Below are 14592 nucleotides of genomic sequence, written 5' to 3'. Positions count from 1 at the left end.
TTAATTTTCTTATAAAAAGAAAATTTTTACAGGTTAAAAAATGTTAGTAAAAAAGTTGGCCTCTGGGCTACTACTTTGCAAGCTCTAATCTAAAATGCACTTTTAAACAATACAGTAATAAACAGAAAGCTTCTAATATAACAATGATTACACTAAATTACTGAGCCTTGGTTTCTGCTCTACCAAGAGGAACCAGTCCATGCTAGGAAAGGGCGAGAGTGGCATCAGGATACAAAAGCAACTTTCCCCAAATCATATATGTCTGAATTATCATCACCACCACCACCACCATCCCTGTGCCCATGGCAAATAAGGTTTGAGCAGAGGATGTGCAGCTTGTAAAAAGCTCCTGAAGACGATTAATGCCACAAACTTCCACCCTGGGGATGGCTGACCTTGAAGAAATAGAAAGCTTTGGATAACTGGGAGCGTGCAGCTAAGTGGTGAAGACCACAAACTCTGTAGGCCTAAGATATCAAATAGTATATATCAAGGGGCTCTAAAATAATAACTGCAAATATCAAAGATGACAAGGAGACCACAGAAAGTATTGCTAGTACCACATTAGCCATTTCAGTCTCATGAGCAAAAAGAAAAGTTGACTGTCTCATTGTTTACTATGGAAGATTATAAAAACTGGATGCATTTTAAGAATGTGTACCTGTAGTCAAATGTGGGTTTGTGGATATGTGTATAAAGAAAGCAAGGATAACATTTTGGCTATTTTAAGGTTTAGGTCTGCATGTTCATTGCTCAAGAAGGGAAAAGCAGTATTGTATTTCCACAGGATGCCAGACCACATACAGAAAACAGAAAATGGTTACCAAATATTTTCACATTTTTCTACTCCCTATCCTTAAAAAAAAAAACAGAACTTTTTATTATGAGGATTATGACATATTATTTTAAGATCTGACATACAAATAAGAGATATAAAGAAACACCTTCCTGTGACTTTGTGGTGTCTCACTAATCTTTTGCTATTATTAAGCGCTGCCTAAACTAACCCTGCTTTTGGTTTTAAGCTCGTGTTCTTCTAACTCACCTTGCACCTTGGAGTCAAAGTCTTCCAAGTCAGCTTTATGGTCAAAGCTGTTTCACAGTGATTTATCCTCAGATGCCTGCAGCTTTTCTCCTTGGGACATGATATGTCTTTGACCTTGCTGGGGCTATCTGGGTAAATTATAGGGGTGGCTCCTTAATATCCTTCTGTTGCTGTTTTCCCAGCAATTGGCAGAACCTGAAAAAGAGAGATTACAGTCATATAGTACATCTTTACAGAACTTCGGTGAGCCTCTCATGGGGACTGCCTATGGCCAATCAGAAAATTCCTCCCAATTTATCTTTTGAGGAGGAAGTTCATATGGGTACGTGCCTCAGCTTTTTATCTCCCTTGTTCAGTTTTACGTAACCTCAAAGATGTAACCACTGACCTTCTCAGTAATCAGTAACATTCATAATTTACATCTTACCCAGAGCTTGGAGTATGAAAACTCTCAAGTGATATAGCAAATATTTCCTAAAAGGGGACAAAATATATTTTCCAGGACCACATTTAGCCCTCCAATTAAATATAAACCTCAACAGGGCTTTTTTGTTTGTTGTTTTTTTGTTTTGTTTTCTTTCGTTTTGTTTTGAGACAGAGTCTTGCTGCAATGCCCAGGGTGGAGTGCAATGGCGTGATCTCAGCTCACTGCAACCTCTGCCTCCTGGGTTCAAGTGATTCTCCTGCCTTAGCCTCCTGAGTAGCTGGGATTACAGGCACACTCCATCATGCCCAGCTAATTTTTTAATTTTTAATAGAGATGGAGTTTCACCATGTTGGCCAGGCTGGTCTCAAACTCCTGACCTCAGATGATCTGCCTGCCTCGGCCTCCCAAAGTGCTGGGATTACAGGCTGAGCCACCATGCCTGGCCCAAAAGAGTTTTTAAAAATAGTAAGTATGAAGTGGTTTCATCATACATGCACAGAGATGTACAATCACTAGTGCCCTGACAAAAATGCATGAACAGTCTCTAATTTGCTGTAGAAGAGGAGAACTGTAGCCAAACTCCTAGAACAATCCTCTAGCAAGAAGAACGGACTCTATACATACTATAAAAGAATATAGTTTTTAACTTGACATAATTTCTCAGAAAGCAAAGAAACAGTATGCTATGGTTTGGATATAGTCTGGCCTCACCAAGTCTCATGTTGAAATGTGATCCCCAGTGGTGAAGGTGAGGCCTGGTGGGGGATGTCTGGGTCACAGGAGCGGATCCCACATGAATAGCTTGGTGCCATTCTGAGGGGTGAATTCTCACTTTTATATCCCACAAGAACTGACTGCTGAAAAAGAACCTGGGACTCCTTTTCTCTCTCTCTCTTGCTTCCTCTGTCACCATGTGATCTCTGCATAACAGCTCCCCTTCACCTTCTGCCATGAATGGAAGCAGCCTGAGGCCCTCACCAGAAGCAGATGCTAGCACCATGCTTCTTGTACAGCCTGCAGAACCATGAGCCAAATAAACCTCTTTTTACAAATTACCCACCCTCAGGTATTCCTTTATGACAATACAAATGGACTAAAACACAGTATTTTTACAAGAGAATAAATAAATTCATCATAAGATAAGAGAAGAATGTGACAAGTAATCCAAAGTAGAAGTTACTCTCTGATCCTGAAACATGACAGACATTTTTTTTTCCTTCCAGCCATAAACCTCTCTAGTAGGCTCCTTTATTCACAAGCCAGCTTTAAAAATCACTCGCTGGGGTTGACTTATTTTTCAAGGCTATCCTTTCACTCTGTTTTAGTTTTCCTTTTTTTTTTTAACTTATTGAGAACGGGAAAAATGCACACACAAGCACATGTATACATACATACATATTCTAAGGCTACAACTTACTGAAACTGCAAAAGATTTATGTTCGGCCAGCATCCAATGCCATGATTTTCCCCTTAAGTGACATCTTTCTGCAAAAGTTTTTGCTCTAACTCCCCTTCCATTTCTTTAAATAAAATTTTTAAAAAAATTCTACTGTGTTATAAGACAATTCCGCGTACCTTGTAAGTCCTGAGTAAAATTTAATTGTTGATTATGATGATGACCTTGAATACTAAGGCTAAGGTCCATCAGAATTCTTTTTGTATGCTCAGCATTGCATCTTTTTATTGTCTGCACACACTACTCAGTCTATGCTCTTTAATCTCATTTAATTATAGGCAGATGGAATATGAATTGTCAGCTATAGAAACTCCCCTAGCAGGCCAGGCGCAGTGGCTCACACCTGTAATCCCAGCATTTTGGGAGGCCAAGGTGGGTGAATCACCTGAGGTCAGGAGATCGAGACCAGCTTGGCCAACATGGTGAAACCCAATCTCTACTAAAAATACAAAAAATTAGCTGGGCATGGTGGCAGGCACCTATAATCCCAGCTACTTTGGAGGCTGAGGCAGGAGAATCGCTTGAACCCGGGAGGTAGAAGTTAAAGTGAGCTGAGATCATGCCATTGCAGTCCTGCCTGGGCAACAAGAGCAAAACCCTGTCTAAAAACAAAAAACAAAAAACAAAAAACAGAAACTCCTTTAGCCATCTCTTCCTTCTTCCTTCCTATGATGAACTCTGCCAAGGTTTGGAAACAGAGAAAACACTGATAAAGAGAAAAAAGAAAAGGCATGCTAAAGAGTCCCCTGTGCTATCCTGCAGCTCTTTCTGCCCACTCACCCCCATTCCTCTGTCCTAGTCTGATTCTCCACAAGTTCTTACCATTCTAAAATAGCAAGTGGGAAGGTAAACCAGAATAGAGGACCATGGGGGAAGATTAAGGCTTCCTTTCCTTCCCGCTGTTTCCTCCACTAAGCAGCAGCAGAGGGGAGGGATAAGACAGGTTGAATCTCACTAACCATACCTAAGGAATTCCTCCGCCCTCTCCCATCACATCACATATGCTGTGTGTGTCTGTCCTTGGCTACCTGCCTATGTAAATAAAACCTTAGCCCAAGGAGCATCCATCTACTTCCTTCTGCTTTCACCATAGTCTTTGCCAATACAGCCTTCAAAATCCAGCTCGAAACTGCAACTCCCAACTCCTTCACTGATCTTTCCAGTTAGGAAGAAGAAGCTGCTCAGTACTTTTGGTCAGTTCTATTTGTATCAGGCTGTCCTGGTCTTACAGTTTTATGTGTGAACTGTGTCTTCCATACCAGACTGTGTATACTCTGGGAAGCAGGGACTGGACTTTAATTCTGTGCGAACAATTTTTTTCCTTTTAAGTTCTGGGGTACATGTGCAGGATGTACATGTTGTTACACAGGTAAATGTGTGCCATGGTGGTTTGCTGCACCTATCAACCCGTCACCTAGGTATTAAGCCCCATATGCATTAGCTATTTCTCCTGATGCTCTCCCACCCACCACCTCTCTCACCACAGACCCCAGTGTGTGTTGTTCCCCTTTCTGTATCCATGTGTTCTCATTGTTCAGCTCCCACTTACAAGTGAGAACATGCAGTGTTTAGTTTTCTGTTCCTGTGTTAGTTTGCTGAGGATAATGGCTTCTAGCTCTGTCCATGTCCCTGCAAAGGACATGATCAAATACAGACACACAGACCAATGGGACAGCATAGAAAATAAGACTGCACATCAACAACCATGGTATCTCTGACAAACGTGACAAAAACAAGCAATGGGGAAAGGATTCCCTATTTAATAAATGATGCTGGGAGAACTGGCTAGCCATATGCAGAAAATTGAAACTGGACCCCTTCCTTACACCTTATACAAAAATTAACTCAAGGCAGATTAAAGACTTAAATGTAAAACCTAAAACTATAAAAACCCTAGAAGAAAGTCTAGGCAATACCATTCAGGACATAGGCATGGGCAAAGATTTCATGAGGAAAACGTCAAAAGCGGCCGGGCCCGGTGGCTCACACCTGCAATCTCAGCACTTTGGGAGGCCGAGGCAGGCGATCACCTGAGGTCAGGAGTTTGAGATCAGACTGGCCAACATGGAAAAACCCTGTCTCTACTAAAAAATACAAAAATTAGCCAGGTGTGGTGGCACATGCCTGTAATCCCAGCTACTTGGGAGGCTGAGGCAGAATTGCTTGAACCTGTGAGGCGGAGGTTTCAGTGAGCCTAGGTCAAGCCATTGCACTCCAACCTGGGCAACAGAGCAAGACTCCACCTCAAAAAAAAAAAAAAAAAGTCAAAAGCAATTTCAACAAAAGCAAAAATTGACAAATGAGATCTAATTAAACTAAAGAGTTTCTGCACAGAAAAAGAAACTATCATCAGAGCAAACAGACAACCTACACACTGGGAGAAAATTTTTGCAGTCTATCCATCTCTGACAAAGGTCTAACAACCAGAGTCTACAAGGAACTTAAACAAATTTACAAGAAACAAACAAACAACCCCATTAAAAATTGGGCAAAGGATATGAATAGACACTTCTCAAAAGAAGACATTTATGCAGCCCTGCACACAATTTTTAACTCTCACACTTACTGTGTGTTAGAGTTTAAAATAGAAATTTACAAGGTTTTGACTTACATGTATTCTGTAAGAAACTAATCTATTATTGTCCATTTTGCTATTAAATGCACGAAAGTGTATATTTTCACATAATGCATATGAAATGTCAAAGAACAGAGGTTTTGGCTTGTTCTGCAACCATAATTAATGTTCATGTGAATATTCTGTACAACCTTCAAAAAGACAACCAAGATGAAGTGTAGTACCCGCTATAACCTCCAGGGGGACTGAGTACTCTGAGTTAAAAATTACCACCACACTATTAACACATGGTTCAGTTATAACCAATCATCTCTGATAGTTAAGCCAAAAACATTAGAAACATTTGTCTTAATTCAGCTTCAAAAGCTTGATTAGGACATACAGGTTTATATAGTCACATTCACATTCCAAATTTCTAGGTGACATATATTATTTTAGAAAGCCAGAGTTCACTGAGTGGCAATTCAACCTCATTTTATTTTATTTTATTTTATATTTTTTTAATTTTTTTGAGACGGATCTCATTCTATTGCCAGGCTGGAGTACAGTGGTGCCATCTCAGCTCACTGTAACCTCCACCTCCCGGGTTCAAGCAATTATCCTGCCTCAGCCTCCCAAGTAGCTGGGACTACAGGTGTGCACCACCACGCCCAGCTAATTTTTGTATTTTTAGTAGAGACAGAGTTTCACCATGTTGGCCAGGATTGTCTAGATCTCTTGACTTCGTGATCCACTTGCCTCGGCCTCCCAAAGTGCTGGGATTCCAGGTGTGAGCCACCGCGCCTGTCCCAACCTCATTTTAATTAAGAAATTTCACTGGGTCTTGTTTTACCTTGCACATAAACTGCGTGCAGGGCAGAAGTCCAAAGGTAATAAGTGTATAAAGTTCAAGCCTGATTACTGCTTGTGACAAAGTACATTGAAGATTAATTCTTAAAGCCACACTAAGAAATATCCTAGTTAAGAAATATACTCAGAGATAGGAAGATTGGTTCTTTTAAAAAGTATAACCAAAATTGATGTGCATGTGTGTGTGCACGCACATGCGTGCACACACACATGCATTTTCTTTTCGTACAGCACATCTGGTTTTAACCGAAACACATTCACAATAGGAATCATGTTCTATTTAAACATATCCTCTATAGATCAAAAAGGATGCTAACATTATCTTTCTAAATCATTAATAAGTAAAAGTTGTAAAGGTTGAAAAGGTTGATTTAAACAAAATTTCCCACACTAACCAGTACTAGCCAGTGGGCGTCTCTGGAAAATCTCATTCAGGAGAGTTTAGTGACTTGGCAACAGTTCCTTCTGAATGGCTCATTCAGGAAGCAAATGATCCATTATCTTTGCAACAGAATTTTCCTTTAAGCTATGTGACTAATCCTCCCACAGCCTGGGTTTTGCCCACATGTTCTTGTCTAGTGCATTCCCCGCACATTCCTCTCCTTTCTTATTCAAGCCCATCAGAAACCAAGATGTAGTCTACCAAAGATTAGATTGTCCCATGTAGCTACTAAGTAAATGCATATAATGCAAAATGGAGACAAGATTAAGTAAACCCCAGCACTCTGTACAATAATAAATAATTCTTAAAATAGTAAAGACAACCAGAAGAGTTATCTACGTAATCTAGATAGCAAAGTCTATTTCATACCAAAAACAAGAAATGAGATACTTTTGATCATTTTCTCACATATGTGGGCCATGGTTTTATTTCAATGCTCACACCATTTCTACAAAGAAGGACTGGTCTTAATTTAGGGTTCAACATTCTAAATTGCTTTTCTAGAAATCTGTAGCCCAATACACAGTACAACACCTTTTTTTATTATCTTGCTTACTTTGCCTATTGTCACCACTAACTTCATTAGTGAAAAGATAATCATTTTGCTTTTTTCCACTAGCAGCAATGTTTAGACAAAAAATTGATTTTTCTTTTCCTACCTATGAAAGTTTCAAGTTCACTGAGGGTATCTAAGTCTCTGGAGAATATAGTTTAAGTGCCACAGTCCAATAGGTTTAATGGAAACAGGTTGTGCTGGGGTAACTTCCTGAAGATGAAATATACAAATTTCAGTCATTCTTACCTAGTAACTACTGTGGCTTTCTTGTTAATGAGTAAAGAGCAAAAGACATTTAACCTCAGAAAAGCATCTTATCTCATCAATGCTACTACATATCAAAGAAGTTAAAATTCACAAGCTGAAATAACATATCAGAGTTTTCATATCCACCACTAAGTATTGATTGATTAATCCACAACAGTAAGTCAATTATGTAGTTATTATATATAAACATCAAAACCAGACACTAAAGAGGATCTAGAAATGTAACAATCAGCAAAAACCAGGCTCTTGCCCTTAAGAAATTTAGAGGGCTCGAAGCCCTAGATAACAGGAAAAGGTATATGAATAATCTTTTTAAGTTACAAAAGCAAAATATGTGCTATGAATATTGATGGCATGAAAATAATAATTCTAGCTTGGGGTTTGTGGGCTGGGTGGGAATCAGATCAGAAGAAGTTCCTCAAAAGAGGAGGCATTTGAAAGATTAGTAGATCAGGCAGAAAATGGACATGCAGGGATGAATAAAGGACATTTCAAACAGTGAAAAAAGTATATGAAAATCAAGAGATGGGAAAGTGTAGTCTGTAGTTCAGAGTTCAGAGCTTAGGGGACAAAGGAGGAGAGTAGAGGAGGGGAAGCCGGAGAAAAGGTTTGAAACAGCGTGGAAGGTCTCAAACGCTGGTGAGAGATTGAATTTCACTGTGCGGGCTGTAAAGAACAGGAGCGAAGTTCAGAACAGGAGAGCCACGTGATCATACTTCAGGGAGGGGGATCCAGCTGCAGAACAAACGGGAGGAAAAAGACAAGAGAGAACCTCAGAAGATCAGATGGGAGGATGAAGCAACCTGGTAGAGTGGAAACAGGAGGGGACAAACCAAGAACTAACAGTAGACAGGACAGAAGGTGAACCTAGACAGCCTCACGTGTTTTTTGCCTTAGCAAAATAATCAGTGAGAAATAAAACATTCATTATTTTTCAGAAACATGATCAAAGTATAACAAGATATTTTATTTATAAATGCTAATAAACCATATACCCTAATAAACTAATTTGCTCAAGACAAACATAATTTTCTCAGTCTATCACAGCTCTATCATTTAGCCAATTTTTTCAGATTTTTTTGTTTGCATATAACTTAGATTTAATTGACATTATTTCACTGAGGGTAGGGAAAGTGTTTTCTTTCTTCAAAATTTAAAAGCCAAGCACAGGAAGTACTTGACATTTATTAACCATTCAAAGATTTTTTCCCCCAAATTAGAGAGTATTGTTAACGCTGACAAAAATTCAGATGACTGATCATACAGCTAAGAATTCTGAGTAGAGGCTATTTAAAGGAATCTGCAATTTTATTATTCCCTTGACAACATCTGTGTGAAATCCAAAGAATAAATATTACAGAAACCACTCAACAGTTCTATTATTCAGTTGAATAAAATTGTATAAAAATTAGTAACTCCATTAATTCTAAAGCACTATAAACATGCTTAGGACACATCCTAATCTTCTGAAAGGAGTATGCTCTAAAGAAAGAGTTAGCAAACTTTCTGTAAAGGTCCAGATCAGTAAATATTTTAGATTTTGTGCAATCCCTTGATGAAACTACTCAACTCTGCTGCTGTGCCAGGAAAGTAGCCACAGACAATATATAAACGAATAAACGTGGCTGTGTTCCAGCAAAACCTTACTTATAAAAAAGTGGTGGGCACCTACTGTAGTTTGCTGACTCTTGCCTAGCAGTGAATCCAGCTGTGGTGGCTTGATACGGTTTCATTGTTCTTGCTCTTCAATGCACATAACTCTGATGAAGTGATTTAAAAAATTATTGTGAGAAAATGGGCTCCAAAAAAAAAAAAAAAAAAACTCTTCTAGTGGAGTAATAAAAGGGAAAACAAAATGAAGAGGTTCTGAGGAAGCAATGGATTCACGGAGACAAAGAGAAGTTCAGGGAAACTTATAAAGAAGAATGTAAAGGCCAGGCGTGGTGGCTTACGCCTGTAATCCCAGCACTTCGGGAGGCCGATGTGGGTGGATCACTTGAGGTCAGGAGTTCGAGACCAGACTGGGCAACATGGTGAAATCTTGTCTCTACTAAAAATACAAAAATTAGCTGGGTGTGGTGGTGCACACCTGTAATCCCAGCTACTTGGGAGGCTGAGGCAGGAGAATCACTTGAACCCCGCAGGCAGAGGTTGCAGTGAGCCAAGATCATGCCACTGCACTCTAGCCTGGGCAACAGAGTGAGCCTCCATCTCAAAAAAAAAAAAAAAGAAAAAAGTAAAATTTGATGATCTCTCAGATTACCGCTAAAACAGTTCAACATTTATTCTAAGTAGAAATATTTTAAAATGTGACTCATGAAACCATTTCAGAGGATATTCCAACCAATGCCCAAATGCTCATTGAGAGAAAACTTCAGGGAAAGCTTAAACTATCATATAAAAATATTTAAGAAATGCATGAATCTTGACAGAATATTTGCATGAGAGAGGCCTAGGGAATTGGTAAATTTATGAAAGTCTCAGATCATATTTCCCTCATGAATTATGACGATCGTACTATATTTATTTGATACAGCAGGGGGAAAGTAGAAAATCCTATCATCAAAGCTTACTAATCTATATTTAAATCTTTAAAAGAGTTTAAAAAAACTTAACTCAATTACATTTGCTTAACGATGCTACTGCTAATTTACCATTGAAAGTGACTTACTAGCTCTGTGACCTTGTGAAAATTACTTTACTTCTCTGTGCCTCAGGTTCCTCATCTGGAAAAAGTAGCTCTTTCACCGAATTGCCTGAGGATTAAGCAAATTAATGCATGTAAAGTGTTCATAACAGTCCAGGCATATGGAAGTGCTCAAATGCTATGCTGCTGCTGCTGCTGCTCCCCCGAGTCTCTTCTCCCCAAGTCAGCTTTACTGGTTCCTCTTTTTTTTTTCGCCCTTTTTTTTTCTCCATTTGGCTTCTCCTGGGTGACCTTGTCTCGCTTTGAGGCCTTAAACCTACCATTTGCTGGAGACTACTCAATCAGTCTCCTCAATGCTGACTTCTTTTCCAGATTGCATTTGCAATTTCCTACTGTCCATTCCATTGCAATATATCAAGGGCACCTGAAACTCAGTGTGTTCAAAAATCAAACCCATTATTATTATTATTATTATTATTATTATTATTATTATTTGAGACAGAGTCTCACTCTCAGGCTGGAGTACAGTGGTGCAATCTTGGCTCACTGCAACCTCCCGCTTCCGGGTTCAAGAGATTCTCCTGCCTCTGCCTCGTGAGTAGTTGGGATTACAGGCGCCCATCACCACGCCCGGCTAATTTTTGTAGTTTTAGTAGAGACGGGGTTTCACTATGTTGGCCAGGCTAACCTCAAACTCCTGACCTCAAGTGATCCACCCGCCTCAGCCTCCCAAAGTGTGGGGATTACAGGTGTAAGCCACCGTGCCCAGCCCCATTATCTTTCTACCCTTGCTCCTTTTCCTTTCCTTATATTTCCTTAGTTAGTGACATCACTATGTATCCTTAAATCATGCTAGAAAATAGTTATTTTTCCATTACCATTTCATTTCTCTACTCCCAGTCATTATCTCCTCCAGGCCATCTTTCATTGTCATCGGAGTTATCTTTCTTAAAACATAGATTTGATCATGTTATCCTCTTGCTCAATTACTCTCTATTGCTTGGGGAAAATATCTATGGACCTAGGAGTGCGCTTCAGAGACTCTGGAAAGTGTCTGAAATTGGATACAAAAATTTCTGTGTCTTTGATTTAAAAAAAAAAATCATGGTCCTAGAGGACAATTTTTAAACTGCTCAGCAGGGTACAATCTGAAGTTTAAGTTGCATCCTAGTCACACTCCTATATCTGAAACATACTGTTGAGTGGACAACAAAAGAGATGTAAATATATTTTTGGTGTCTGGATATTGTAATATTGGTTTGAAAATTCTTAAATTCAAAGTTTCACCTTATGGAGAATACATAGTTCTAAATATGTAGACACACATTGTGTTTACTTAATTAAATCTAGGGGCACCCTTACTGGTGTCCCTGGATTTGAATGAGATCAATGGTAAAGACCGGAGGCCTAACGGCCTAGGTTCAAACCCTGGCTCAGTCAATTACCAGTAATGTGACCTTGGGCAAGTTACATAGCTTCTGTTCCATGATCTGTGAAGATGGAGAGAGTAACAGTACCTGCCTTTTGGGATTATTCTGAGGATTAAATTAGTTTATTATGTACAGTTTATTTATTAGTTTATTTATGTATAGCACTTAAGACTACATAAGTGCTTGCTATTATTATAATTATTTATTGAAAGCCAAGACTCAAGTTTGCAAGACATGATCACAGAGCAAAAAAAAAAATTGACCTTGCCCACATAAGCCTCAAGCTTTAATCAACTGAGTTAATTAGCCAGAGAATACTAACAAAGACGGCCCTTTTCACTAATGTTTTTATCAATTGAAAAGTGTTTCAAGCCTATCTGATAAAATTCTTTTACTAGCTTGCAATAACTAAAAACATCAGCTCAGAATATTTCCAAGGCACACTATAGGTACACTAAAATAATTACTTTGAATAGAAAAAAGCCAGAGCTGCTCTTTCCTGGGCAGCAAATCAATGGGCATCTCATTGCTTACCACGTGCCCAATGTAAAGGGAAAATGTTAAGTAGGAAATTGGAAAGAAAGATAAAAGAGCTCAATGACTCAGCTTTCAAACAAGCTGGTGTCTTGTTTGCCAGAGATATGGGCTATTAGGCATTATCAACACCCACCTGGCCAAGAAAAAAGCTGTGAAATGTAGATCCCAATATCAGCAAATCTATGGACAAATCAAAATAAGTGTATGCTGTATGCCTTAGCTGACTTTCTCCGAGTGACATGGTTATGTGATGTATTTGGGACTGCCTCTGTTTAAAATTTTCAGCCAAAAAATGCTATTTTCACCCATATTATAAATATTGCAGCTTATAAACAGTAGTATTTGTTCCCCAACAAACTGCCAAAAGGATCACTTTACTGTTTATTAATGGCATAATAATCAGACCTTAGGTTAAAATACTTTTAATTTACTTGTTTACGTTTTTTTTGAGACGGGGTCTCACTTTGTCACCCAGGCTGGAGTGCAGTGGCACAATCTGAGCTCACTGCAACCTCCACCTCCCAGGCTCAAGCAATCCTCCCACCTCAGCCTCCTGAGTAGCTGGGAATACAGGCATGCATCACCATGCCTGGCCATTTTTTGTAGAGACGGGGTTTCACCATGTTGTCCAGGCTGGTCTCAAACTGTGAAGCTCAAGTGATTCACCTGCCTTGGCCTCCCAAAGTGTTGGGACTACAGGCATGTGCCACAGCACCCAGCCATATTAAAATACTTAAGTTAATATTGAAATTAGAGAAAGAGAGAATAAAGCCGAAATTCCCTAGCCTACTATTAAAGGTCCTCCATGATCTTACCTCAACTAACTTTCCACCTTTCTCTTCCAGGATATACTTCTTGAAATCTTCAAGCAAATGAAACGTCTTGCAATTCCTCAATCATACTCACTCTTTACCCACTCTGTGCATTTCCTCTACCTAGAACAGTCTCCCCATTACATCTCCAAAGTCTAAATCCCATCCTTTTCAGGCCCTGTCTGGATGACAAGAAGCCATTCTCTGTGGCTCAGTGGAATTATCCAGGATCTTAACTTTCATAACTTTCACTCAGCACCTATGGGAATTTCCTCAGCCCATCTTGATCAAAGTTATTGACACATGTCTTTTATTTTCAAGACTGGATGCTCTCTGAGGGCAATGTCTACAACTGCTCCATCTTTGTAAGCCCACCTGCACCATGTGCACTTATGCCCATGGCAGATGCTCATGCTTTTTGCTGCAGTATGCAAGAAGGATGCTAAAGTGTGCTAAAGCTCAAGTGACTGATCATTTAAATCAAATGGACAAGTACCTGCACTCAGACAAGTTTTGCTGAAGAAAGACTTCAGTTAAAAAGATATGCAATGAGACTTGTTTTCTTGTGAAGCAAACTGAGAGAGGAGAATTGTAATGCTACTGCCAGGGCATTTACCGACTAGTGATCTGCCAACAGCTACTAACAGTGGTGCATTAAAAGCTTCCTTCCCATTGATGTAACTGATAATATACTTCCAAGTTAGATAAATCACAAGATAGCTGATCCTGTCTTTCCCCTGCTGCAAACTTAAAATACTGTTTGCCTCTGGGGCCTTGGATCAAGAGCTCTCAAGACCTGCATATACAGTGATCATTTCAATCATCATCTCTAATATGCCTTTAACACTAAATATCCAAGTGCCAAAATGCAAAAATTACAGAATCTGATACGTAACAGAACCTACAAGTGCCAAGACAGGGAAAGATTAACAAAAGTATATCCAAACATCAGCAGTCTGATACTAATTGGGCAGAAGTTGACAAGTCCTAACATGGCACTTGGCAGTAACTGAAACGCTTTTTGGATCGCCAAGTAGAGGCTGACTTCACTCTTACATGAAGCCCAGGGCTGTGCTGAACAGCAAGTTCTTGCCAGACCACTGGACAGCTGCCCACTGTCTGCAGCCATGTGTTCACAGATGACATCTCTCTGGCTACTCAGTTCAAAAACTGTTACATAAATGAGTTTTGATATTCACTCTTGGACAAAAGTAATTTTCCTAAGCCTCAAATCCTGAAAGAACAATCTAAGTCCTAAACCAGATGAAAGAACAGACTTTTACAGAACTGTCTTGACTAAGTTGTGCTAATGGGAAATTTTCTGTTGGGTCCTCTATCTGGTAGGGCTTTCATATCAATGACATCTGGAACATTCAGTCTAGAATATCACGTTTCTGGTATCTATTGGATTACTGGAATGGCAACTGAATCCTTGGGCAGGGAGCAGGAGATTCTAAGCGTTTTAATTGAGTCGGTCTTTAAAATAACTATTATGTATATTCTTTAAAGTATAAATATGTTTGTCACATGCAAATTGAGGTCAAAATAA

At 39.3% G+C, this 14592-nt stretch overlaps 1 protein-coding gene across 33 annotated transcripts in view; it reads right to left on the bottom strand.

Moving 5' to 3' along the window:
* Positions 1 to 14592, bottom strand: part of OSBPL6 (oxysterol binding protein like 6) — a 199656-nt gene that overhangs the window by 106916 nt on the left and 78148 nt on the right. For 30 of the 33 annotated variants that reach the window (XM_003776032.5, XM_063712878.1, XM_063712873.1 and 27 more), the window contains one exon: positions 1046 to 1240. The gene's annotated coding sequence lies outside the window, so the exon portion shown is untranslated. Of the gene's footprint in view, positions 1 to 1045; positions 1241 to 10288; positions 10369 to 14592 lie in introns of those variants that run through there. The other 3 variants (XM_054549543.2, XM_063712883.1, XM_063712894.1) reach the window with 1 other exon arrangement.

The sequence above is a fragment of the Pongo abelii genome, chromosome 11 (genome assembly GCF_028885655.2).
Source record: "Pongo abelii isolate AG06213 chromosome 11, NHGRI_mPonAbe1-v2.0_pri, whole genome shotgun sequence".
Lineage (NCBI taxonomy): Eukaryota > Metazoa > Chordata > Mammalia > Primates > Hominidae > Pongo > Pongo abelii.
This window is presented reverse-complemented; position numbering and strand designations above follow the sequence as displayed.